Source organism: Dipodomys ordii, unplaced genomic scaffold (genome assembly GCF_000151885.1).
Source record: "Dipodomys ordii isolate 6190 unplaced genomic scaffold, Dord_2.0 Scaffold18, whole genome shotgun sequence".
Taxonomy (NCBI): Eukaryota; Metazoa; Chordata; class Mammalia; order Rodentia; family Heteromyidae; genus Dipodomys; species Dipodomys ordii.
Window position 1 is genome coordinate 5,114,636 of NW_012267234.1, and position 27,390 is coordinate 5,142,025.

At 38.0% G+C, this 27,390-nt stretch overlaps 2 pseudogenes; both read left to right on the top strand.

Annotated features, from left to right (window-relative positions):
- The first annotated feature begins 2,649 nt into the window (after nucleotides 1-2,649).
- LOC105982916 lies at nucleotides 2,650-21,454 on the top strand (annotated as a pseudogene).
- Nucleotides 21,455-26,696: 5,242 nt separating this feature from the next.
- LOC105983084 lies at nucleotides 26,697-27,143 on the top strand (annotated as a pseudogene).
- The last annotated feature ends 247 nt before the right edge of the window (nucleotides 27,144-27,390 follow it).

Below are 27,390 nucleotides of genomic sequence, written 5' to 3' on the forward strand. Positions count from 1 at the left end.
GACTTTACATATCTTTTTTCTCCATAAAGGAATTAGTCATGCATTTTCTCTGTTGTAGCAAACACTTTATCACAAATGTTGCAATATGTTCATGTTTTAAATATAATTAATGTTATTCTTTGATAACAGCATGGTTACATTATTTAAAATTACCAAAATATTTTATACTACTACTAGTAGTGCACAATTAAAGATCTTAAATTAGAAAACAAGCAATAGCTTTGCTGACTCTAACTTGGTTAGTTTGCATGAGAGAAGAAAGATTCATGAGAAGAGAAAATGTACATAAACTGCAAAGTGTGAGCATCGTCATTGATTTTTATTTAAGGAAAAATAAACAGAAGAATGAAGCAGGAGAGAGAGCCCAGAAATAATCCCAAGTCAGTCTAGTCAACTGAATTTTGACAAAGGAGTAACAGCCTTGTCATGGAGAGAAGTCAGTTCTTATCAACAACTCCTGCTCCCGAAAATACACTTGCACATGGAGGGAAAAAAAAGGTATCTAAACACAATCTTTAGAAGCCTGTGTTAGCCATGGCTTCTGAAACAGAATACCACAAGCTGAGATTTTTCTTTTCTACACTGGAGCCTGAAATGCAAAATAAAGACAACAGAAGCTAGGCACCTGTGGCTCACGCCTGTAATCCTAGCTACTCAGGAGGCTGAGATCTCAGGATCATGGTTCAAAGTCAGCCAGGGTAGGAAAGTCCATGAGACTCTTATCTCCAATGAACTACCAGAAAACTGGAAGTGGTGCTGTGGCTCAAGTGGTAGAGCACTCGCCTTGAGCAGAAGAGCTGAGGGACAGTGCCCAGGCCCAAAGTTCAAGCCCCACAACCGACCAAAAGAAGAAGGCTTGGTTTCTCTTGAGGCAATTCTCCTTAGCTTGTAGTCAGCTGCCTCATTGCTGTGTATTCCCAAGGCCTTTAATCTCTGCCTGTTTTCTCTTCCTCTTCTAAAAAATAAAATAAAATAAAACCAAAACAAACCACAATATTTTTTTTTAATCCTTAGGCTGGGTGTGGTAGTGTATTCCTGCTGGAATGCAGGACCTTAGAGGTGGTATTGAGAGGATCATGAGTTTGAGGCCAGCCTGAGAACAATCAAGAACTTGTCTCAAAAAAGAGACCATTAAAATATCTAATATCATTAAAATATTTCATTTTGTCTGTCATTATATTTTGCATATTTAGTTTGAAACTTCTAAAACCTTTAAAGGTATGGAATTCATTTCTGTTTTTGCATGTGTTTATTAGCATCCATTGCTCCTCTAAGTGGGTTTTATTTTGACATGTCCATATACACATCCCAAGTGTCTTGGTAGATTTGCGCCACCTCCTCCCCCGCCCCATCACTCTCCCTCAACCCTCTCCCTCCTTCTCAAACCAACCTCAGCTGGTTCACTGTTCCATTTGCTTACCCAGACATCATTTTGACATTCACCCTCTCTGTTTTCCTTCTCTATGATCTGTTTTACTCTTCTGATTTGTGACTATGGCAGGAAAACCTAAGAAAGTAGCTCCAAGTAGTTAAAATATGGAAAGTATCATTTACTTTGAATATTTCCTTGCGTTCATTAAACTGTAATAGCTCAGGTCACCTTGAGCGTCACCTGCATTTGAGTGCTGAGAGTTCCAGATTTAATCAAGAAGCTCACCTCCAGTGTCTGCCTGCGTTTTACTATGTGATTTTTTTCTCTCTTTTCAAATCTGCCCTTGTTGCAGTCTCCCTCCTAAACTCTAAGCATGCTGTTATTAACTTGCTTTTAAGTTCTTCAATAAAGCAACACTTAAGATTACATAAAAACACTGCATTTTTTTTATTAAACAGCCCTAAAGGAAGAAGAGGTTATTTTAACAGTCACATCAACAGTGTGGCTCTATGGTTCTATTCAATTAGCATCAGCTTGCCAACTTCCTGAAGTACAAGCATGGAGTCCAACTGTGTTTATTAATAGATTTCTCCTTTTATGCATTTTTCTCAGTATCATAAAATTCTGGTAAGAATATGTCTTGGGGTTGTTTTCTATGGTAAGTAAAACCTCTCTTTCTTCTTCTTTCTTCCTGTTTTTCACACACACACCACACACACACACACACACACACACACACACACACACACACACACCTCCAAAGATGATGTAGTGGAACATACAAATACATGACCAGGAACAACGCTGTTCTATGGTAATGATGACAGAAACAAGAACAAATTAAAAACAGGTTAAGATTTAAAATTAGTCACTTTATAATCAATTGATGGAGAGGGTGAACAAACATAAACAGTCAAAAACAATCCTCTAATTTCTGGTTTGGATAGCAGGTATTTTACAATTCATAGTCTAGAAAGAACTTACAGGCTCGAAGGAAATACCAATCAAGAGAGCTCCACGTACTTTAAGGCTCAAAAATGTGTCTTACAGGGGCTGGGGAGGTGGCTCAGTGGTAGAGCGCTTGCCTTGCCTGCCTGAGGCCCTGGGTTCGATTCCTCAGCACCACATAAGCAAAAAAAAAAAAACATTTAAAATAAAAAAATTTTAAAAAATGTGTCCTACACTGAACTAAGTACATATGCTGCCTCATTTAAGCCTCAAAACATTTTAGTCATCAGAAAACTGGGATCCAGAGACATAATACACACATGAGGGCAATGTCTACTAAGTGGGGCCTCATGGACAGCTACTTGGCAGGAGAGATTATACTGCCACTGGACCTGGTGCATGCTGACATGCTGAGTTTGGCTGCCCATGATTATCAGGCAGCCTCTGAATGCGTCCGTACTCTAGTGTGGAACTCTAGGAAGGACAGATTTTCATACTTGCTAGAGTTCCACAGAAGGAAAGCAAGTTCACGTGGAGACATGAACCTCCACACCAGATGCCAGGAACTGCCAGTATTTATGAGAAGGGCTGAGAAGAGAGACTCCAGGAAAATGGAGGAAGCATTCACGGGAGGACAAGACAACTCAGAGCATGCCCAACAACCTCTGTCAAGGTAGTTTCAAAAGAGGGAAAATCAACTGACAGCACAAAGGTACAGAAGAGCAGTCCATCATAAATAGAGGACACTGTGTCCAATGGGTAAGACATCATTTCTAACCTTAGCCAAAGTCAGTGCTTGAAGGGGACTGGAAAAGAATCACAGGACAATGCAGGCGACGAGGATATCAGGGAAGCACTGTGGAAAGTGAGCAAGCAGACCTTGGAAGGTCTGGAGATGCTCTTGCACAGGGGATTGAGATCGAGGTGAGCATTCATATTTGGACGTGTGTTCTCTTTTGTGATTGAAGAATCATACAGAAATTTCATGCAGGCTTTCTGCTAAAAATAACCTGAACTCTGACCTCTGATCTTTTTTTTGTTTTCTTTTTTTTTAGCAGTGTGGAAAGATTTTAATGGGATGATATTTTGAAGACTTTTTTTCTCTCATTTAATCCCATATAGACAAGAGTTATATTTAAGCCTACCAAAAGAGCCTCATTTGGTAAAGCAAAAATGCCACAATCTTTTCAAATTGGTACTTTTTTTTCTCAAACTGAAAGCTTCACACATTTTAAATTTCATTTGCTAACTTTCACAGCAGGCTTTTCCCAAACTCAACTTCCTACTGAAGTGTGTTTCTAAGCGATTTAATTTGGAAATAGAGATCTGTCATGACCTTTGCATAGGGTTTAACTCTGTGTCCTAAAAGACCTCACAGAAAACACTTGCCATGTCACCAAATATTCCAAAATAATAGGATTCCTATTTTTAGACAAGATTTTTTCTATAACTAAAAAAGTTAGATTGATTCAATCAGTTCTCTTTAAACATCTTTCTAGAGAAGCAGTTTTTACACTTCAATCTGTTTGGCATTTACCATTTTGTATGTTCCATTAACTATCCTTGGCCTTTTATACCTAGCAGTTTCTGGCTGTAAAACAGAAAACTCCAGTTGTTTCTGGATGAAAGCTCTTAGTCAAGACTCACACAACTACAGAAAGACAGCATTTTAATATCATCTGTGCTCTTAGAAAACTCTTCTCAGAAGCTTTCCTGCCAAACAATAAAGATTTGATATCAGAAAACCGATCTGACCTTCCATCATTTTTTTATTCTACTTACCTACAGCTCCATTGTTTCAAAGTCTTGCTTATATGGGACGGAAAGTTATTGATCTGAATCATGAGCTTTGTTTTAACACTCCAGGAAACTGAGACCAAAAAGGGTAAGTTGATGTAGTCATTTATTGACAGAGTATGTTAATGAAGGTCCCTTGGACTGCAAGGATCAGGAACCAACATTAAACTTATTGGAGAACAAGTAAGAAATCCAAGGAAAGTACTAGAATGGCTCAAACAAGCACAATCCAAATCTCAAGTTGGAAAAAAACAAAACAAAACAAAACAATCAAGGCAGTTTCCAGGATAGCCTTTATCAGGCTTTCTCTCTAGAAATTGGCCATGAGAGGAGGAGACTCAGCTTATACCATGACAGTTGTGATCAACTCCAGGTTCAAGGTTCACATTTGCACAGGAGAAAAATCCACATTGGCTGAGCTTCCCTTGAGGTCAACAGAGTCATGACCTTGGGCCAAATATTTCTTATGAATCTTACCCACCACTGTAGCTCCCACATGACCTAGTATTATTTATATGATTTATTTTCCTACTTTGATTCTCTTTGCTGACATTAATGCCACTTTGGGATCTCTGAAAAAAGTATCAGCACTGTGGTCTCTATTCCACTGATATTAATTTGCTTACAACGAGTAAGTCTGGATCTGTTTATTTGCTCATTTTTTACATTTTTTAACTTATTATGTGATTATTCCATGTAGCTAAGGGATGTAGGGCTGGAAGAACATGTTTGCCGATGGAACATGTTGGGAAAAGAATTATTCCATAGACTGACAAAATACTCAAGTGTCTGTCTTGGTTAAGCTTCACTTTCTCTCCCTTCTTTTAAGATTCCATAGTGGTTTCCTGAGTAAGTTCAGTGGATCAGATAAAACTTAAACAAAGACATTGCTTTCCTATATTTGCAAACTGATTGCATGCCAAAAGCAATTATCTTAATATAAAGATTTTAAGCAATGTGCAGTAGTTTTTCTTCAGATAGGTACATGGCTAGATAGGCAGAAAGACAGATAGACAGAGAGATAGAGATATTTACCATAGATACACATATACGTATATAAATATATAGATAAACACATAGATACACATAGATGTGTGTGTATATATATATATGTGTGTGTGTGTGTGTGTGTGTGTGTGTAGAAAGAGAGACAGACATGCACTCATAAACATTATGGCATATAGCTTGAGTCTGGTTACTTATAAGTGAGGTTAATATGATGGATTTCTCTTTCTTTTTTCTTTTTCTGTTAAAGTACATCTACATTTTATTTTAAAGTACATTTTATTTTAAAATATATCTACCTCTGGGGAAAATGACAGGAAAATTCCTTCCTGAAATTTAATGCATGGTTAATGCATGATTTAACACCTCCATTTATCAACATGTCAGCTGCCCACCACCCAGCACAGACCAACACTGCTTCTAAGGGGATAGAGAACATTCCAACCTAGAGGACAATATCTTTGGCAGGATTTCTAAGTAGTATCCAAGAATAAACAACAAAGCCGGGCGCCTGTGGCTCACGCCTGTAATCCTAGCTACTCAGGAGGCTGAGATCTGAGGATCGAGGTTCAAAGCCAGCCCGGGCAGGAGAGACCGTGAGACTCCTATCTCCAATAAACCACCAGAAAACCGGAAGTGGCGCTGTAGCTCAAGTGGTAGAGCGCTCGCCTTGAGCTGAAGAGCTGAGGGACAGCGCCCAGGCCCAGAGTTCAAGCACCACGACCGACAAAAAAAAAAAAAAAAAAGAATAAACAACATTTTCCTTTATAGATTGATGTCTTCCAAGTTAAATACATAGAGAAAACAAACAGACAAACAGAACCATGATGAGTTTGCATTGCCTTGAACTTGTGATGGAGAAATCAATAATATCAAAAGGTGCTTTCTTTCCCCTTTTCAGAGAAGATGCCTTTAACGTTTTGTTTTTCAGCAGAAACAATAAATTTGTATAAACACATAGGTATTCTGATATTACACTAGCCTGGTCAACTTTCTCTAGCACAGGAGGCTGACTCAGAACAACTACTATCATTTTTAAATTATAAAAGAACTTTGACTTATCCAGCATCTCGAAGGTAGGAAGCCAAGAACCAAACCACAGGTTTCCGATTCTCAGTCCTAAAATCTTTCCTTCACCTGCTGTCTTGATCCATCTTTTGCTGCTAAAACAGAGTACCACAGGCTGAGTAATTAATAAACAATGGAAGTTTATTTGGCTCCTGTTTCTGGAGGCTGAGACAGAAAGATAAAGGAGCCCCATCTGCTCACAGCTTGCTTGCTGTGTGGTAACAGGGCAAGGGAGTGTGGCAGAACTCAGGAGAGGAGCCAAACTCACTTTTACAACAGCCCACTGGAGCCATAGCCCATTGACTAACATCATGAGCACATGAATCCATTCATAAAGGTAGAGCCCTCTTGTAATCCTTTCTTCCCATCAAGTTACACTAGGGAATAAGGAACCAACCCATGAACTTGAGAGAATATATTCAAACTTTAAACCTGTTGCATGAGTTTTCAGTGGTCCTATTGTGAGAAAGGTTTAGCTTTAAGTCAAAGAGGTGAGTTCCAAAACAACACTCTACCAATCAACATGACTTCTAGCACTTATGTAAGCCTCCATTTTCTCATTTTCACATTGAGATAAAGATATATTATATATATATATTATATATATATTATATATATATATATATGCACAGGACATTTTGGAAGACAGTGAGATGTATTTCATCCCATTTCCTTATCCACACTTTTATCCCTTACTAGAGAAGCCAAGTGGAGTAGTATTCTTCAGTTCTTGTCTTTCCAGACCTGGTATTTTATTTCATTAGCATGAATTATTTGAGTTTCATTTTTACACATCCATTTCTGTCTAGTCTCATTGAGCTTTCTTATTCTAATTCTGATGCATATACATAAACTATCTTGACTCTATTTGCCCTCCTTCCCCTTATCTGTTTATCCACCACTATGCCACCCATACCTCAGACAAGGTGTGTTTCAACTTCCTAAGATTCATTTTTCTTCAAGTGAAAGGTAATCATTCAAAGGTCTTTCCCATGGCATCTTACACATGCTTTAGTCAGGCTGATTTATATATATATATATATATATATATATATATATATACATATATATATACATATATAGTATATATATTTATTGCATATTGCATATATAATGTGTACACGAGAGAAACATGTACATATTACATATTCAGATAAACATATGATCTGTATCCTTCTGTGCCTACTTGACTTGCTTAATGTAGTGGTTTCCAGATAAAGCCATAGAAATAGCATTTTAATTACAAAGGAAAGAAGTTTCTTAAACATTTATCAAATCCATGAGAACAACTCTACCCTATGTCCTTCCACACTATTTCCTACCAACTTAGTTAGAGAAGGCTTTAAAGAGTTGATCTTACAGTCTACCTTGTCTGACAGACACCAAGTACTCCAGCCACCTGAGCAGAAATCAAACACACAAGGAATGACAGCCCACCGATGAAGGATGGCTGACACTGGAAAAAGTATGCAAATAATAAGCTTAATATTTAAAAAACACCCATAGGTCTTTCAATTTTATTAATCTAGACAACTTGTAATAATTCTGATAAGCAGACATTGTCATTAGACATAGCACCCCTTTGATAAGATGAAATCCAAGACATTTTCCTTTCCTCAGATTCAGTGTAATAAATTACCCTCAGGCTTCTAAATGAAGCATTTTATAATTGAGCAAAACAGATCGATTTTTAGGGGTCCTTATTTATATGCAAGACAGACTTTTTGAGAATGGTAAAGTTGATTAAAAGCTCTCTAAGTACAAATCACAAATAATTTCTCATAAGCCAGAACTATCCTGTTAATGCATAATGAATTGCATACCAGAATAGTAAAATTCTAATGTGCTAATGATCCAGATGGAAGAAAGAGTTAATAGAATAAACAACAAGCCATATAAAATGGAAGAAAATGCAACTGAAATTCGAAAAATATCGCAGAAGACAGTGTCCCAGCTGGTACAAATGCCACACACACAAAAATAATAAGACAGAATTTGAGATTGGCTGGAATAGTGGAGTCAGTCTTGGTTGAATTTAAAAGAGGTTTAAATGGAAGTTCTGCATTTAGAGAGGAATAATATTTTCAAATGCATGAGCAATGCATTACATGTCGAATCCAGGTTTGCAAATGTAACTTCTTTGGGAAGACAGTTTGTGAGCAAACAAGCTGTGCCTTTCTCGAAGTCTTAAGTCTTTTCTGGTGATTAACCAATAACTAGGGAATGACATTAAATGGAAGTTTTGTCTAAGTACATGTCATGTATGAGAAAGGAAATGTGACTTTCCACCAAAGAGGCACATGAATGACAAGATTTGTCTCTGGGCTTGCAAAGCAAAGGCCTACTGTTTTCAATCATGATGTCTGGAGGTATTCCCTGACCCAATGGGCAATTTAGCAGTAGATCAGGGGAGATATTCTCCTGGAAAGAAGACTTGCAGGTTGAAGTCCCTGATCTGTAGCCTCCAATTACATCTTTACATGCCATAATATTAGCCTGCTTTCTTACTCAGGAATAGGAGTTGGTACTAATAAGTGTCCTTAGTGGTGAAAGACTATCTTTGTCCAAAACACATTCTAGCTCAGGAAGCAATATGATAACTGATTAAGTACAAGTAATTTTTTATCACCATGATTAGGAATGTCAAGCAGGAAAAAGTAAGGATGTCATTTAAGATCTCTATAGTACATTACAACCCCAACTTTTTCTCAGACCCTGGCCTGGTTTGAATGGCCTTTTCTCATTAAAGTCATAAGCCTATGTACAAAAACATATTGTCTGAAATAGGTTTTTGCAAGGGAGGATTGCAAGGGCATAACTCCTTCAAACAATTAACTCCTAGTTTAACAAACTGTTGGCTAGAGTAGAAGAGGTCAAAGAAAAAGGGGAAAGACAGAGAGAGGAAGGGTGGGAAAAGACAGTAATAATATGTACATATGTAAAAGTGGAATCAGGTAACTTGGGCGATGGGTGAGTTTGGATGAGACAGGGAAGAATGATTGAAGGGGTAACATGTGATCAAGATGCATTGTAACCATATATTATTATGTTGCATTGAAATCACATTGTACTTAAAGCTAATTTAGAAATTAACAGAAGGAGGAGGAGGAGGAGGTCATCTTCAACTTCCTTGGAGATTTTGACTTAAGCTTTCTTTCATTGAAAACTGGAACTAATCCAAATTGGAGTCTGGTAAATTTGAGAAAAGATTCCTGTGCATAGCAACCTTTGCAAGCTAAATTGCCAGCAAACATCCCCAGACCTACAGGAAGCCTATTAACTTAGTATGTGATAGTCAGGCCATAGAGTTCGAGGGATTTTGATTCATTTTGTATGCTTTCCTTTTGCCAAAAGTTTTATCAGTATGAATCAGATCTCAGAAATACCTGGAAATATGAATCAAGCTATAAATAATTAAGTAGTCATGGGAAAATCATTTAGTTTTACCCACAGCTTTTTGTTTCATTATTTCCTCAAAGACTTTGTGAGAAGGAAGGATTAATATTTCTAGCTGGCAGATGTGCAGATGAAGCCCTGGAAAGAACTAACATACTCAAGACCACAGAGCTAACAATACCTAGTAACTGTATTCACAGCCAGGTGTCTCTTCCCTCCCTTGCCTCTTCATAGGTTCAGATCTGGGCCTTGATTAATGAGCCCTATATTAGGTGAGTAGAAATCCAGCAAGCATCAGCTGCTAGGCAGTACCTAAGCTTTTAGTAACCTTTTTTTTCTTCACTAAGTAGAGCCATTTATAAACTTCGATTAGAGGGGACCAAGAGAAAACTGTTTAAATGGCATTCAGGAATCTAGCTGAACTTTATTTGTAGACAAAATTACGAAATCCATGACTAAAAGTCCAAATCTGGAAACCATTTAAATGCTTATCAATAGAGGACTGATTCCACAAATCATTTTATATTCACACAATGGCATATTGTGTAAATAATTAAGTGGTGGTAGACATATATTCATTTCCTCAGAAAAAATATAGGTGATAATAATGAGATATAACATAAAACTTCCCTAAAGACTTCACAAAATGGATAAAACTACATGCACACGTTAAAATGTTGACAGTGGTTAGACATGTAGGTGTTAATGTTATAGAATATTTCCAACTTGCATAAAAAAGTAGTTTAAGAATGAAGCAAAACTCACATTGCATGACTGGTAATTTCTCATACCATATATATAGGAGACATAGTACCATTATCCTTAGGAAGTGATGTAAAATGATGACTTTTGGGGAACCACAGGAAGCCCCCAGTGCTGAGCACATGACCAAAGTGTCATTTCCCCTTCACATGGGAATTGTCCCTTCTCCCTAAATTACAACAGAACTGTCTTTGCTTATTTTTGGTGACTATCTCATTAAAAGTCATGAGCTAAAGATGAGTCCTCTTACCACATGCATTCTGCCTTATTGATCTAAGCCCTAATATTCAAGAATTGAGAAGCTGTCAGTGAGCTTCAGGCCATGATGAGAAACACCTCAGCTATCAACAGTGACCGTAAGGAAAAAGACATGTGAACACAAGGAAGCCATTTGGGATGGGAGGAGAAAAGAGCCAAGGCCACAGGAGGAAGTGGCCCAGAGGGACTTAAATATGTCATAACTGCCTATGTCCCATAGGCAGATTACAATCCAGGATTAATTATTCTACAGAGGATTCACATTCTTTGTCTGACCTGGCTGTTAAGTCCCTTTATTCAGTCTTTGCTTGTGTGTATTTAACTTAATTCCTAGACCCATTGCATGAAATAATCTGCTCAATTTCTTGCTACTTTATAGCAAAGGAAACTACATTATTTACCTGTGATGATGGTAGTACTTCTTATAACATTGAGAATGGTTAAATGACCATCACTGGTATACTAGTAGTATAGATGTCAAGATTCACTTATTGAATATGATATAGCAGCAAGGGGAGACATAATGTTTTGTGCACTATACAGCATGTTTTCCTTTACATATGTAGTGCATCCTATACCACAGTGACTACGTATTATTTTTATTACACTATAAATCTACCCTATGTGTTTTCCTATAGGTATGTTATTTTTAACTGTATACATAAGTGCATAAAAGTTAATACACATGAAATCCTAAAGAAATACAGTATTTGTATTTTTGGGGAGTATGACATATATCACATTTATTTAGATATATGTTTGAGTCTATACTCAGATGTATTTTTAAGTAGAACAACAGCACTTCATGCTAGTGCATACATAAAACTAGATAGATAGATGCATAGACAGATAGATGCAAAGATATGTAGATAGATAGACAGACAGACAGATAGATAGATAGATAGATAGATAGATAGATAGATAGATAGATAGATAGATAGATAGATAGATAGATAGATAGATAGATAGATAGATAGACTGACATAATGCTTATAAGTGTTTATATAGAAAGACACAGGCAAGACTGATAGTAATTTCCTCCTGGGAGAATAATTACTAACCCACCTATATTTTCTCATCTCTTTCTCAATCATAATAAATATATATGTACTACTAGCATTAAAAATCAAAAGTGTTTTGAAATAGAAACAACTAGACAAACCACAAATTTACTGCTTTATATTGTTTGGTTTGTTTTTTAATTTATTTTTTTATTTTTTACCGTTAAGTAGTTGTATAAAGGAGTTGATTCAGTAAGTGATTATAGAAATACAGTTTACCCTGATCAATGTTACCCTGGCCCCCACACACCATATGATCTGTAGTGAACAAGGTTACTTTGTGGTGAGTGCTTGCTTCATTTTGCTAAAATAAGAGTATAAAAGAAGAAGGTTAAAGTACTTTGAGGTCTGTATCTGCTGAAAGTCTTTGTTTTTAATTTTTAACAATATGGTCTTGGATAAAAATAAAACATAAAAACATGAAGCTGAAATTTTGGAGTTTTTTATCAAAATAATGTCACATGCAAGGCTCTTCTCCGGCACAATGGCCCAAAAAGTACTTACTTAGTCTTTTAAATATTAAAACACTTTAAAGAATGTTTTTAATTACTATATTAAGAAAAAAACAATGATGTTATTAAGTTTCTTGTGTACTGTGGTTTTTGTATGTGTGTGAGTATATATGTAGCAATGTTCATATGGATAAGAATTTTAACACATCTGCATTAGCAAAGGACAAATCCTCAGAGATAAAATGTACCAATTTAATTAGATGTTAAATTTAGTAATTTAGATGTTTATATTCACATTAGACCCTACATGCACTAAAATTGTGCTTGAAAAACTTATGTGTGTATGAGTCCAAAGATTCAAATAATTATGGCAAGAGCCTTGTTTGTTTAAACTTTTCAATAAAGTTCTTAACTCCTTTATTAAAATAATCACACCAGTGTAATTGTTTTTAGATGATATTCCTGGGAACAGTAAAGGAATTCAAGTTGCCCCTGCCCATGAACTTGGTAAGAAGGCCAATCAGGTTCATAAGATGTCAAACTCATCTCCTTTCTTCCCTAGAATAAAACACTTCACTGCTGAAATTTCCTATTGTCATGTTCAATATGTAAAATCAGAATAGGCGTGGGGGTGGGGAGATTATTAATAAGGAGATTACAGCTGTCTTAGACCACTCTCAAAGTCAGCTGAGAAAAGTAGAATTCTGATTGAGTTGTTGAGAACAGGGTAAAGGCTAGGACTGGATTGCTGGTCAGAAATGGGTGGAAGGTCCAGGTTCTAGAAACACAAAGACAGAGACAGAAACTGCTACAAGACCATGGTGGGCTCTGTGAATTGGCTGAGGGCTGTCTTATTTGGCCAATAAAGTAGTCAATATTTTTGGATCCACAATTCTGGTCTAGGTTCAGTGTTAAGCACTGTAGCCTAACTCCGTGGGAAAAAATAATCAGCAAAATTGAACAACACACACATAGGAAACAGAAATTGCTCAGGTATATCTGCCTGGTTTAAACATGCTGGGTCAAACAAGCAGGCATGCTCTCTGGTATCCTTTCCAGCTTGAAAATAATTCCAGGGGAAAATTCTTAATATTAAAGTATGAATGACTGAACTGTAAGAGCAGTGAACTGACATGATGTAGCATGTACAACCAGTAAGAGTAGATGGAGGATTTGAATTCACTTCTGCATTTGCATGGTAGAATTGCTATTCCCATCATTCTATGGGCCCCCTACACTCTACCCCCTCCCTTGTTTAGTTTAGGTTATAGCTGCGTACTGTTGACAGATTGAACCCATGGATGACACATCAGTAAAAGAAGAATCCACCTACTGAGGCTCAATCAAAGCATTTGTATCCAGTAAAGTATTTGTAAAACCTGCCACTTGATAGAAGGACATCAGAGAAACACCACTTGAACCCAGTATGGTCTTAGGCATAATGCCGCCAAACAACTAGCCCTTAATTTTTATTCTAAAAGGCACTGAGTAGACAACTCTTCTTTGGCCTACACGTTTTCATGACTACAAGCTCATCCCTATTGAGATTGGTCCTTTTGAGTTACGTCTTTATATATAAATAAAGGGTTTTTTTTCTAGCTTCTTGGATATATATAAGCCTGCATCAGGACCTGGAACAAGATCACCTTGTACTTTGCAGGTCATGAATTTCTTTATTATTTGCCATGGCAGGCTTTGCTACCCTCCAAGTTATTATCTATTCCATCTCAGTTCTAAGCTGCAAGCAGATATGTCTGAGGAGCCAATTTATTACTGATGTAACAGCACCAGGGAAGATGAGTTTGCTTGTTTAAAGAGATGAGCAGCATCACAATGCTATCAATTTTCACATGCAGAAATCCTGTACTTTGGATTTTTGTAGTTATTAAAAAATCATGCATAGCAATACTTCTATCCTTTATCATGCATTTGCTAGAAATACACATCCATCATGACTTGTTTCCCTCTAAATGGGCTTGTCTTCCAGGAACTGGTAGCTTTGTAGAGTCTTTGCCAAGCACTAACTTTTAAGAAAGGGAAAGCCATACCACCAACACCGAGGCCTATGTTTTGCTACCAATCATACATGATGCTCTTTATATGAAATTGTGCATGGCTTTGGGTGAATTTTTATATCCTTTCAGCCACTGATTTAATTACATTTGATATATCCACCAGCCCTTCAAACTAGAAGAAGAGATAAGGTGCAAGAAAAAAAACTGGACTATATCATAGAACAAAGATAGCTGTACTATACACATGTGAACGCACATATATGTATATACCTGAATATTTACTCACATATATGACTGTATGTAAAACTTTTTAATAAAACATACTTGGAGTACATTCCTGCTTTTGATTCACTTAGTATAGAAACTTGAGTAAACAATTAGCTTTCCTCAAATCTGTCTTTTGATTAATTTATGAAAGGAAATATAAAATATACCTAATTAAAATGTCCCAACAATTAACTAAACTAATAGGTATACATCAATTGACATAAGCCCTAACATGATATAGTTATTATTTAACAATATTTTATTGGCAATTATAACAGCACTAAGGATAAGTATTTAAGGTATCTTCCTTGGAAAACCAGATTATCTAAGGTTGATTAAGAGGAGAGTGACAGAAATGCACATAATTAACCATAAACCAAGCAGGAATAGAGAAAGATCTTCGTGTTAGAGGAAGAAAGTATACTCTGCTACTGACCTCCAGAAGAAGAGAATAAAGATGATCCAATGAGGAAATGTAAATTGAGGCAGATTTTGAAAAGATGGATTCTTCAGGGCTCTATGAGAGAAACTCAGTGTCAAGTCAGTTCAATTAAAGGAAAGTTTAGGTTACAGAACTGAAAAACTAAGGTCTGAATTCAGGTACTATTCAGAATGAAGTTTTAAGAGCTCTCCTATCTTTGCTTTTGAGCTGTAAAGGCTTTTGTGTCACACACACACACACACACACTATAGTATATTCAAGCTAGAATTTTGTGTTCGAATTTTGTGTCTTGATATCCAAGAAGGGGTTGGAGGTGGGAAACATGACTTCCTAAAATACATATTGTAAATCAGAGAGAAGAATATGATTGGTTCTCTAGGGGGTCATGTATCTTCATTAGCCTGCCATAAAAGAAAGTTTCTGATAGGCTGGCCTGGGTCATGTGACTCACTCTAGGGTGCTGTGCTATGATTGACAGCCTCACTGGGGACACCTGGAATGATAGTTGAATTGTTTCCTGAAGAAAAGAGAGATCTTGAGAAGGAAGAGGAAGACAAGAAGGGATAGAAGGAGAATACAGGGCTGGGATTCTTAAAGTTGTAGATTTGTCTTACAAAGCACACCATAAGGTGATCCAGTACCTGGGCTGGAGAGGTTTATTACATCACCTGAAAAGCAACTGAGGAAAGCAGGTATTGCAAGCAAAGCACAGTCAAGAATTGGTCATCCGTTTCTCTCAATGGATTAAGCAATGCTTGCTTCAGTCACCAGGCAAGAGTAGATAGTACTCTTTTTTTTCTCAATGAATGAATACATGGAAGGGGTAGACAGCTGAATAAACATACACTGTTCACCTTAGAAGTGTTGAATTCCCATCCGACTTGGAGATGTTGAGTGTCTTACCTGAAGCTAGGCGTCTCAGAGCTTCAATTTTTTTTTCTTTTTTAATCTCAAACAGCTTGTTTCCTTGCCATCTTCCTACAGTTTTCTCATCTTCAAATGTGGCTGTTTCCTAGACTGATTCACAGAAACCTGAACTCACACGATTCCTTGAGCCAAGTTTTATTTCCAACATTTTTCTTTCGTGCCTCAACTTTTCACGTAAAACTTTGAACTAAATTACTTTTGTATCTCTGTAACTCACCGGTTTTTAGACACTTCTGAGTTGCCAGGAACCTGAGAAATCACCAAAACCAAAGTCGTTGTTGCCCATCTGAGAAGGAAGGGAGAATGTTTTCTATTCTCTAATTCTCCAATGCCCAAGTAACTGCTCTGACTCTTCCAGGGATTTCTCTGAACTTGATGCTAACAAACGCCCAACAAATTCTCCCACAAATAGTTTCAGAAATTCAGAGAAGTAAGAAAAGAGCATTCAGCCTCTATCTCTAGTGCAAACACAAGAACATGGTTCTCCAGGACCAACGAGAGCCAGCAACCATTAGTATTTGACATAGGGAATGCCCATAGCTAAAAATAACAAGACCGAAGACTGCCATATTTCTCCCATTCCAGTCACTTCTTCATCTCTTAAATCCCGTATCTTTTTAATAAAAGCGCATACCTGTTTGGCTTACCAAGAGTGGGAGTCAGCTGTTCTGAAGTTGAAGCGGGGGGCGGGGTGGAAAATGAACACATGGTGTATGGACGGAAAATGCTCTCTGTATAGTTTACTCCCATTCCATTCTCACATTATGCTAAAGACAGACAGAATCTGCCTCTTCTCTATCCCCATCCTCAACCTTGATTTTATGTTTGTTGTTCATGTTTCTGTTTGCTGACCTTTTGGTAGCCTGACTTGACAGCTCTAGCTTTAAACAGAGTTTAGGAAAATCTCGTGTTGTCTGTTAATGGGAGTGTGTAGTTAAGTATATTACACTACTTGCCTTTCATCAATATTCCCTGGGTGCTTGTTAAACATTCAGACTTCAGAAGCCTGTGCCAAAACTACTGAAATACAATTTTCAGCATCCTAAAATATTTTTAGAATGCCCTGGGAGCTTTCTTTAGCAAACTGAAGTATGAAAGCCTTAGGCTCTCATTCTTCTGAAATTTCTCCTGTAGAAAAACATGTAGCAAAAGAACTTCTGAGCATCCAATTCAGAATAAGATGTGTCCTAGGAAGACACTGGTAAGGACCACACACTTCCATGCACTCAGAATTCAAACCTGGGATCAAAAGTGTAGCTATCTGTCAGTTGAGATATTACATTGTTCATGAGAATAGGAGATTGCCCAGGGATTTAGGGCCAAATCTCTCCTTAGATGTAATATGCATTTATCCAGACTGCATCTTAAGCCATGTGATGACATTGGGCAATGCTTTCCAATCTATATTCTATATATATATATATATATATATATATATATATATGTTGTATAAAATAAATTCAGTGGATTATGCCCATTTTAAATTTAAAACAATACATTGTACTATAATTGAATGAAAAAATATATCTGAAAACATTTTGCATTCAAGGTATAAAAATATCTGTCTAGCTGGGCACTGACGGCTTACATCTGTAATCCTAACTACTCAAGAGGCTGAGATAGAAGCCAGCCCCAGGCAAGGGAAGCCCATGACTCTTATTATCAATTAACAATCAAAGAGACAGAAGTGGGGCTGAGGCTCAAGTGGTAGAATGCTAGCCTTGAGCAATAAAACCCAGGGACAATGTCCAGATGCTGAGTTCAAGCCCCGGGACTGGCACACACAAAAAAGCAAAAACAAAAAAACCTGCCTGGAAGTTCTATTTGGGGTATATATGAGCTGTAGTTGGAGATTGTCAAAATATTTCCTGCTGTGAGTTTTAGTTTAAAAAAAAAAGAAAGAAAAGATTTAGACTCGTTCACCCATGGCTCACAGAGTGCCCTAGTATTAAGATTTACTGAAAACTCACACATATATATTTATGGGTCCCATTTTACAACTGATGAGACTGAGGCTGATATAGAATGGTAGGGTTATTCAACAGAGCCCAAATGGCTAAATGCAGTAGACAAGTGAAAAAATAATTATATATGTTGTATTATATTCTTTTTGAAGGTCCACTTTTATTTTTATTCACCATCTCTCTATACTGTTTAAGTAACCTGTCCCTCACCTCTTGTATTCTTCACCGTGATCTTTACTGAATGGTGTCCTAAGCACGTCTGACAAGCAGTCCACACGGGGAAATATCTCCACATCAATTGCTATGCTACATTAGCAGCAGCTAATGCTGTCTGACGGGAACCTGCGAGAAGTTGATAGAGTCTTGTTTGTTTAGTTTATATACTGAAGGTCAGAACCAAGATCCACAGCTCTCCCTGGAGAAGTGACATTAATATTCAGATCCTCTCTCCAATATCAAAGACGCCTTGTTAAGAACCCTTCCGAGGCCTTCAATGGCAGCTTTGTTTAGTTCCTTGAGGATCTCTCCAAAAAATTACCGGATACCTACTTTATATAGAAGACTTAGTGGGTGGCATGTGACAGAAAACTAGATTCAAACTGATTTAATTAGAGAGGAGAACTCCATTTCTTTCTAGTAAATGAAGGAGGAAAACTAGGTGAGGTTCAAGTTTCGGTCAGACTGGACACAGGTTATCTGATCAGAGACAAGTGAGTTTCTCTCCTGCCATGTGTATTCTTGGCTTTCCCTGCAGTGAATCTACGCCAGGAGACCATCACTGTTGATGATTACAAGGCGACCACCACAGCAGCCCTTCCTAACACGCCTGAGCATCTTTGGTACTCACTGGGTGCTGCTGTCTTCAAGTGAGCCACCTGCCTTCCAGTGAACCAATCTCAAGATAACTATTGCTATGCAGTGTGGTAAGCTGGCTGGCAGAGTCATTAGATTGAACTGAAGATGGCTTCTCACCTTCTTCTCACAAGAAGCAATTACCAAAAGGCTAAGCGCATTTTAGCAGCACAAGTTCAGGCCCTGTCTTAGGAACTTAAAACTCATACAACTATGGTCTCAATAATTCAGGTTTCGTGTGTGTGTGTGTGTGTGTTTGTGTGTGTGTGTGTTGTATGTGTGCTGTATGTGTGTGTGTTGTATGTGTGTGTGTGTGTGTGTGTTACATTGGTTGTTTCTAGTTTGTTGTAAACATCATGAGAAATGTCTGGAGAAACATTTCCTTCATACTGGAACTTTCCGTTTATACCAGAAAACCAAAAGTAAACAAAGCACATGGATCCTTAATAAGTTAAGTTTACTGAGAACAATGATGAAGGGGACAGTAGAAGACTCATCATTAGCTAGGAATGCTCAGAGGGAAAAAGAGATAGAAGGAGGTTTGATGACAGGTAGCAAAATATGGTTGGATAAGAGGAAGAAGTTCTAGTCTCACACAGCACAGTAGGGTGACTACAGTTTACTACAAGTTATTATCTATTTTATAAAATATTAGAAGAGAGACATCTGGTTTCCCACACAAATGAATTATAAATGATTAAGGATGCAAAAATGCTAATTACCCTAATTTGACCATTAAACACTATATCTATACATGCCTGAATTTATTTCCTAAATACTGGGAGACAGAATATTCCCTCTAGATGCATGCTTTGGTGTATCAATTATGTACGTAAACGTGAATTTATTTGGCAATCAGGAGAAATTGTGGAAGCCAGACTACATCTTATTCAAAGCAAATCTTTCAGCTCTGGTAGGATGTGGTGTGAGGGGAAGATAGATCTACATAGACTGAACATGGGTAACACCTGTAGAGGTGATCAGCGATCAGAATATGTGATGCATACAGAGGGCGTGTGTGAGGAAGGACAAACTCTACAAGGAGAGCACAGGTGTCAGGCTTCCACATTTAAGCTTGGACTTGAAGTAGATTAAGTCAGAGCCATACCAGAAACTTGACAATTGATGACAGTGGTGGACTTGGGAAAGTATAAATTCAAATCAAGGTGAATTTCCAACTATGCTAGATCACTTCAGCATCTAGCACTAAAGCAGTTTCTGAAGAGGAAACGCTTACAGATAGGATCTCAGACACAGAGATGGTTGTCTAGCATTCCTTGGTAAGAGTTGCCTTGGTGACAAGTCCAAGAATTAGGTTCTATTTCACTAGCGATAAACTCAGGAAGCAGGGCTGGGAAGGTGGCTCAGTGGTAGAGCATTTGCCTTGCATGCATGAGGCCCTGGGTTCGATTCTTCAGCACCACATAAGAAAAAAGGAAAAAGCAGGAAGTGGTGCTGTGACTCAAGTGGTAGAGCGCTAGCCTTGAGCTGAAGAGCTGAGGAACAGCGCCCAAGCCCACCCAGAGTTCAGGGCCCACAAAATAAAAATAAAATAAACCCAGGAAGCATAGCTCTTTCAACAGTCTCCCTTTCAAGCACATAGCATCTCTACCTTGTTGATAAGTAGCCATGATGGTTTAGTTGGGACATATTTCCAATTTGGGAGGGATGAACGCCACCTTGGGAAGACGGCCACAAAACAACTTTTCTGATTTGCAGGGCTCCTGAAATGTATAGCCAGTCAGACCAACGTTTGACCTTAATTCATTCAGGATAATAACCTGCTGTCCGTTTCCTAACATGAAAATGGTTCTTATAAAAAGAGCACCCTGGGATATTTATGAAGTTTGAATGATGAGCAATTCTCTGTCAATACATATTAGATAATATTTAATTTTTAGAGCAATACTAAAAGGAGATGCAGATCATGTTTTAATTTTGCATTGCATTGTATGAGACCAGAAGAGAAAAAGACTCAGAGATAATGTAACGTTTACCAAACTCTTTATGCACCTAAGGAGCAGAAAAACTAGCATTCAAACTCTTGGACATGTGGGTGAAGAATCTGAGTTTTCTCCATGGTCAGGTAGTGACGGATCCCAATCATCAAAACTTTTATGAAGGACTGTAGGTTGAAGTCAACAATTGACATGTTACCAGGTTGATAAGCCCATGGAGAAAGTATTGTACACTTTTATGAGGTCAGCTCTTAGGGTTGTTTGTTTGTGGGTTTTGGAGACCAGGTCTCACATGATAGCTTAATCTAGCCTCCACTTTTGAAATCTTCCTACTTCAGTCTCCTGAATGCTGGGGTTGTAGGTCTATCCCAACTTGTTCATAACTCAGACATGGTTTTTAAGAATGACACAGTCTTTTTGGCCAGAACTGTCATCTTCCAGTAATTTGCCAAAATGCAGGCACAAAGGAAAAGAGGAGAGATACACACATTTTCTCTAGGCCCTTCAGGAAACATGGAGCCCTTCCTTTGGCTACATACATGAGAATATACAAGAAGGGTGATGTTGTAGACATCAAGTAAAATGAGTGTTATTCAAAAGGAAATGCCCCACAAATGTTACCATGGTAAAACTGGAAGGGTCTACAATGTGACACAGCATGCTGTTGGCATCGTTGGGAACAAGGAAGTTAAGGGCAAGATCCTTGCCAAGAGGATTAATGTGCAGATTAAGCATAAGAATGGAGATAGCTTCCTGAAACCAGTGAAGGGAAAAGACCAGGACAAGAAGAAAGCCAAAGAGAAAGCAACCTGAAGGGCCAACTTGCTCCACACAGAGAAACACACTTTGTGAGAACCACAGAAAGGAGCCTGAGCTATTGGAACCTATTCGCCATGAATCCGTGGCCTAACAGATGTAAAGGCATAAAGGGAGCTAGATGCCAGTGGCTCACGCCTGTAATCCTAGCTACTCAGGAGGCTGAGATCTGAGAAACGCAGTTCAAAGCCAGCCCAGGCAGGAAAGTCTGTGAGACTCCTATCTCCAATAAACCACCAGAAAACTGGAAGTGGTGTTGTAGTTCATGTGGTAGAGAGCTAGCCTTGAGCTGAAGAGCTGAGGGACAGAGCCCAGGCAAACAGTTCAAGCCCCATGACCGACAAAAAAAAAAAAATAAGACATAAAGCATGGTTAGATGTTATGCTGAAAAATGAACTTTACAACTTTGGGGGGAGGGGAGGAAAGGGATGGGAAGGGGAAACAAAGGAAGAGGCAACAATGCTTGATAAGAAATGTACTCATTACCTTGTCCATGTAATTGTAACACCTCTGTACAGTATTTTCACAATAAAAATAGATAAATAAAAATAACACTGAAAAAAAGAATGACACAAGCATTTATAATAACTTTGAGGCTATATTCTGTATTCCAGTAGCAAGTTTTATACTCGATAATAACACCTTTATTACACAGCTATTCCAGAACTGAAGTGGAAATATACTGATTCACACCAGAATAAAGATGAACGTATTTATAATATATTATCTACTTGCTGGTCAACACAATAAATTGGATTAAAGGAAGAATGAGAAGCTCTTTTCTCCCCTATGGCTTAATGAAAGATGAGTTTAGTGGAAGAAGCTGGTTTGGCTGAACTTCTTTACAGAGACCTCTGTGACTGAGCAATATTGTTGTTTATCCATGTCTTCTTTGTACTGTTATGATTAGCCTAGATGATAACCCAACATTCTTGCCACTCCTTTGAAGTCGAAAGATCTAAAACACTCGACATAAAATAAATAACATCTTAATGCTACATTGTGAGAGAGAGGACTAAGCGGAACAAAGTTGTGTGGAAAAAAAAAAATGCAATCCCAGAGTTCCAGAGGAGCAGAGACAGTCATGTAACCCTAGAAGGGGGAACAATGACAGAACAAAATGCAATCACTTTTGTGAAAGATAAGGTGATCTACGGACTTCCAAGATGTTTGCTTCTAAAGGCTTCCATTGGCTTCCATTTCTCTATGCACAGTATTGGTGCTCCATTAAACTTAGAAAGATAGTCTTGGGTCTTGATGTTACAAAATCCTTTTCTCTTGCTAGAAAACCCTCTCATGCCCTTCTATTACAAGACCTATGCTATTTCCTCTGAGCATTTTCTTTATGTGCTTCTATGGAGACTCTAACTAGGGTAAGGGACTATCCCTTTAGCCTTTTGTTTTATAAACTCAAGGCTGGCACTCTACTATTTGAGCCCTAGTTCTACTTCTGGCTTTGTGGTGGTGAATCAGCTATAAGAATCTCATGGAGTTTCCTGCTCAGGCTGGCTTCAAACTGTCATCTTCAGATCTCAGCCTTTTGAAGAGGTAGAATTACAAGTGTGAGTCTCTGCTGATTGACACTCTGAACATTTCTCTCTCTCTCTGCTCTTGCCTTGTGCTCATCTTCCTTCCTAGCTACCTCTGCATGGGATCTTTCTTCATGTTATCATCATTCCCCTTGCTTTCTACCATTTAATTTATGTTATATAAATTTAAAAAAAAACAGTTCTTTCAATAGTTAACAGATATCTACTATATAATTAATATACAACTAACTTTATAATAGGAACCTTTCTGTTCCTATTAATTTTCAAAATCTAAAACTCAAAGACAGTAAAACAAAGAATGGAATCTAGTGCTGAGTCACACATATCAATAAACCCATAAGCAAAGCATCAGCCTTACTACTCATTAATGAAATAAGACACTATTGCCTACCTCTCTAATTAGCAAGGATTAGCATTGAATAATACTCACTTTTGGCAGGAGTACAGAGGAAGGACTTTGTCATACATTAGCAGTGGGAGGAAAAATATTTACAGCCTTGGCTCAATGCAAATTTGGCAATATGTAGCCAAGGAATTGCATGTTTACTTTGGCTTTTGATCCAAAGAAAATCCATTTTTAGTAATTTTTTAAAAGAAACATTTAGGTGGATTGAGAAATTTTCAAGGTAGGACAGTGTAAAAAATATGAAATGAGGGTGATGATGCAAATATCCAATTATAAGCATTCCACAGATGTGTAGTGATTGTTTTCTGTGTCTGAGACTCTAAGCCAGGCATGTGTATCATTATGGTGAAAATATGGCATTTGTCCAGTTGGGACAAAGTGCCCAAAGGGGCCGATTAGGTAGATACTATTCACAATGTGGAATGTTGATTTGTATGGCTTTAACCTTGTACTGAGGACAAACAAGCATATTACTAAGGAGACTATTAAAATAATGACAATTTAAACTGCATAAGAAAGAAAGATATTGAAGTGCATCTAATTTTACATAAGGTGATTCATACACAGTGTATGTCAATAGATAAACATATAAAGGAAGAAAATCTGTGCCTAGAAATTACCGAAATGTTAATATGGCTATTAGTAGGAACTGGAAATAGAAATTGGTTTCTCTTTTCTCCCAACTTTTACACACTGAAACATATGGTGTACTTTATTCAGAGAACTGCCGCTTTGGATCTAACCGGTTATTATGTCACAAGGTACTTGTCTAGATTCTCCACAGAACTAACCTTTCCCCAGTCCTTACGTTTCTGAGTTTCTCTGTGGGAAATAGCAAAATCGGTTTCTTCCCCTGTGCCTAGATTGACATCTCATCCTTCTGAGTGTAGTCAAAGAAGAACCTCTCCCTAAAGCCCCCACCCGAATGTTGGTGGGGCTAGAGAGATAGGTCATCTTACTTCTGAGCTTCACCTGCACGCTCTCCTTCCTTCATCACTCCAGTCCTGCATCACTTACAATGTGTTGATTGCTTCTGCTACTCTACTGGGATCTAAAACACACAGAGACATTCAATACTTCAGAGTTTCGACTCAGAGTTTACAGGATTAGGTTAGTTGTTAGGCACATAGTTAATACATGAACATACAAAAGACTAAAAAGCCAAGGGACCTCTCTTGATGACCACGGAATAGCACATCATTCAAAAGGAGAAAGCTTCGGTTGGATCACAAGCCCGCCCCTGCCTCTCCATCTCCATGAGCTCGGTGAGGTTGCTGCTCCCTTTGAAGGATCAATTTCCTGTTATGGATAGTGGTTTTGTAATGATGGTGAGATAATACAAACTATGGGGACAAATGAGCATTTTAAGTGTTCTGGTAGAAAGATAGCTCCACATTTATTTGCAGCTTAGGGAAGGGATGGATGTCTTATTTCATGATCTCTGTTTTGCTATCCAATAATGTCCTTCTGGAGTGTGAGCCCTTCCATTTTTTTGTAAAGGAGGAGCGGAGGGGAAATATCAGGGAGCATTGGAACCACATTTTAGAGTTACTTCATGCATTTCTCCTTGTTCACTTTTTGTATGAAGGAAAACGCTGGAAGCATGCAGAGTTGAGAGGCATTTGTCAAAATTAGAAGTTAGATTCAAGTTCAGATCTGTTTCTGTTCAAAAATCTACACTGAGCAAGGCAATGTGAAGCACCATCTATGCCACTTAACCAGTCTCGTGCTGGTCCTAATTCTCTTGCCTTTGCATAAAATAACATTGTAGCTGAGCAAAGAGTACCCAGTTACCTCACTCTCCATCCATCTGCTAACTATCCTGTTTGGAGCCTGGCTTCCATCTGTAATCCATTGTGAAAGCATGTCATTAATGAGACGCTGGGAACAAACAGAAATTGTACTTCCTCCCTAGGCTCTGTTACAAGCTGCCTAATTGGGATTTATGAGTAGCCATGATAAAAATTTCTGCATAATAAAATCCTGAGATCACTATTGAACTCTTAAATAATAGACACATAAAGCTTCAAAGACTGATGAGTAAATCAAATGTGTCTCCACATTGCAAGCATATGTGATGTGTGTGTGTGCATGCAGATGTATAAACAAAGAAGTTTATTTATACGAATTAACTCTACAAATTACCTAATATCTGCTCTTTACTAATTCAACCCGAAGCAGATTAAGTATCATTGAAGAGCCTTTCACCGTATCTGGAGCTGGATAGCCTTCCTCCCGGGGTACCATCCTCTGAGCCCATTATAAGTGCCACATGCCCAATTGTCTCCACTTTGATTGGGGAGACAAAGAAGATAACAACTACAACAACAGCAATAATAATGAGTTGTCATCTCTGACTAGCACTCAAAAGCTATGGAACAGCCTTTCAATTACTTAAATCTTAAACTATCCAACCATATAACAAGAAAAATTAAATGATCTTACTCTTTAGCAGAAATAAGTACAGTCGAGTGCCATCATTTTGGGTGTTAAACATGTCACAAAGCCTCACACACTGAAGTCTGGGCATGAGTTCAGTTTGTTATCCAGTCTTGTGGTAGTATTAGGTGGTAGTAGAATCTTTAGGAGGCAGGGCCCAGGGGGAGGAAGATCTGTCATTAGGGGTGTATCACTGGGTTTGAAGATCTCTTTTCATTTCCCAAATACCAGGAAGTGAGCATCCTTCTCCACTGTACACTTTTAATGTGCCTTACTGCCAAAGGTTCAAAGTGATAAAACCAATGGACCATCAATGGTTGCCTCCGAAACCCTAAGCTAAAGCAAAATCTTCTAATTTTAAATGGATTTCCCCCCCCCCTCAGGTATTTTGTCCCAGAAATGGGAAACTAACACTCAGAATCATTCTGCAAGGCCAGAGAGCTAATGTGTATCTGTGTTTTCTGTGCAAATTCCTTCACCGTGACTTAAGAATTTTGAAGTGCAGATGTTTTTGTTTAGAGTTGGGTACAGTGACATATATGTCTGTGACACTACCAACAGGAAAATCAACTTCCAAGATCAACCAGGGCAAAAAGTTAGTGAAATCTTTTTCTCAAAAAGAAGCTGTGATGTGGAGGGGGGGATTGGGGGAGAGAGGGGAATAATGTCACATTCCTATGTAGCTAGCTACTCAGGAAGGAAAGAAATGGAGATTGAAATTCAAGGCTAGTCCAGGCCAAACCTGAAAACTCAATACGAAATAAACAAACCTAAACAAAAGAAACAAAATTAAACAATAATCTAAAAAGCAAAAAAGATTAGAAGCCTTATTGAAGTGGCAGAATGCTTGCCTGCCAAGTTTGGGGTCCTGAGTTTAAGCCCAAGTACCAGAAAAAATAATTTAAAAAATGTTTCCGATCCAGAAAGGGACCACCGTCAGGATGCAGATTTTCTTCAAAACCCTTAGAGGGAAAACCATCACACTTGAGGTTGAAGCCTTGGATGCTATACAAAATGTAAAGGATGAGGAAGGCATTCCTCCTGATCAGCAAAGACTGATCTTTGCTGGTAAGCAGCTGGGAGATGAATGTACTTTATCTGTCTACAACATTCAAAAGGACTCCACTCTTCATCAACTAATGAGACTTCAAGGTGGTGCTAAATAAAGGAAGAAGTTTTACACCACTCCAAAGAAGAACAAGAAGAAGAGAAAGAAGGTTAAAATGGCTGTCCTGAAAAACTATAAAATGGATGAAAAAGGCAAAAGTAGCCGTCTCCGTCAAGAGTTCCTTTCAGATGAATGTGGTGCTGGAGTTTTTATGGCTAGCCAGACATTACTGTGGCAAGTGTTGTCTAACTTACTTTTCAACAAGCCAGAAGACAAGTGATTGTGTATGGATTAATAAAGGGCATAAACTAAAAGCAGGAAAATGTTTGTTTGAATTACATACAGATAGAAGCAGTATATGTCACGACATAGAATAGGAAAAGTACATAAAGTTGTCCTTGTCAGACAAGGAGAATTTCAGGAAGTGATGGGATGTGCAGTGGAGGAAGGGATGGTGATTGACATGTGTTGAAAACCCAAGTTTGGGCTGGGAAGGTGGCTCAGTGGTAGAGCACTTGCCTTGCATG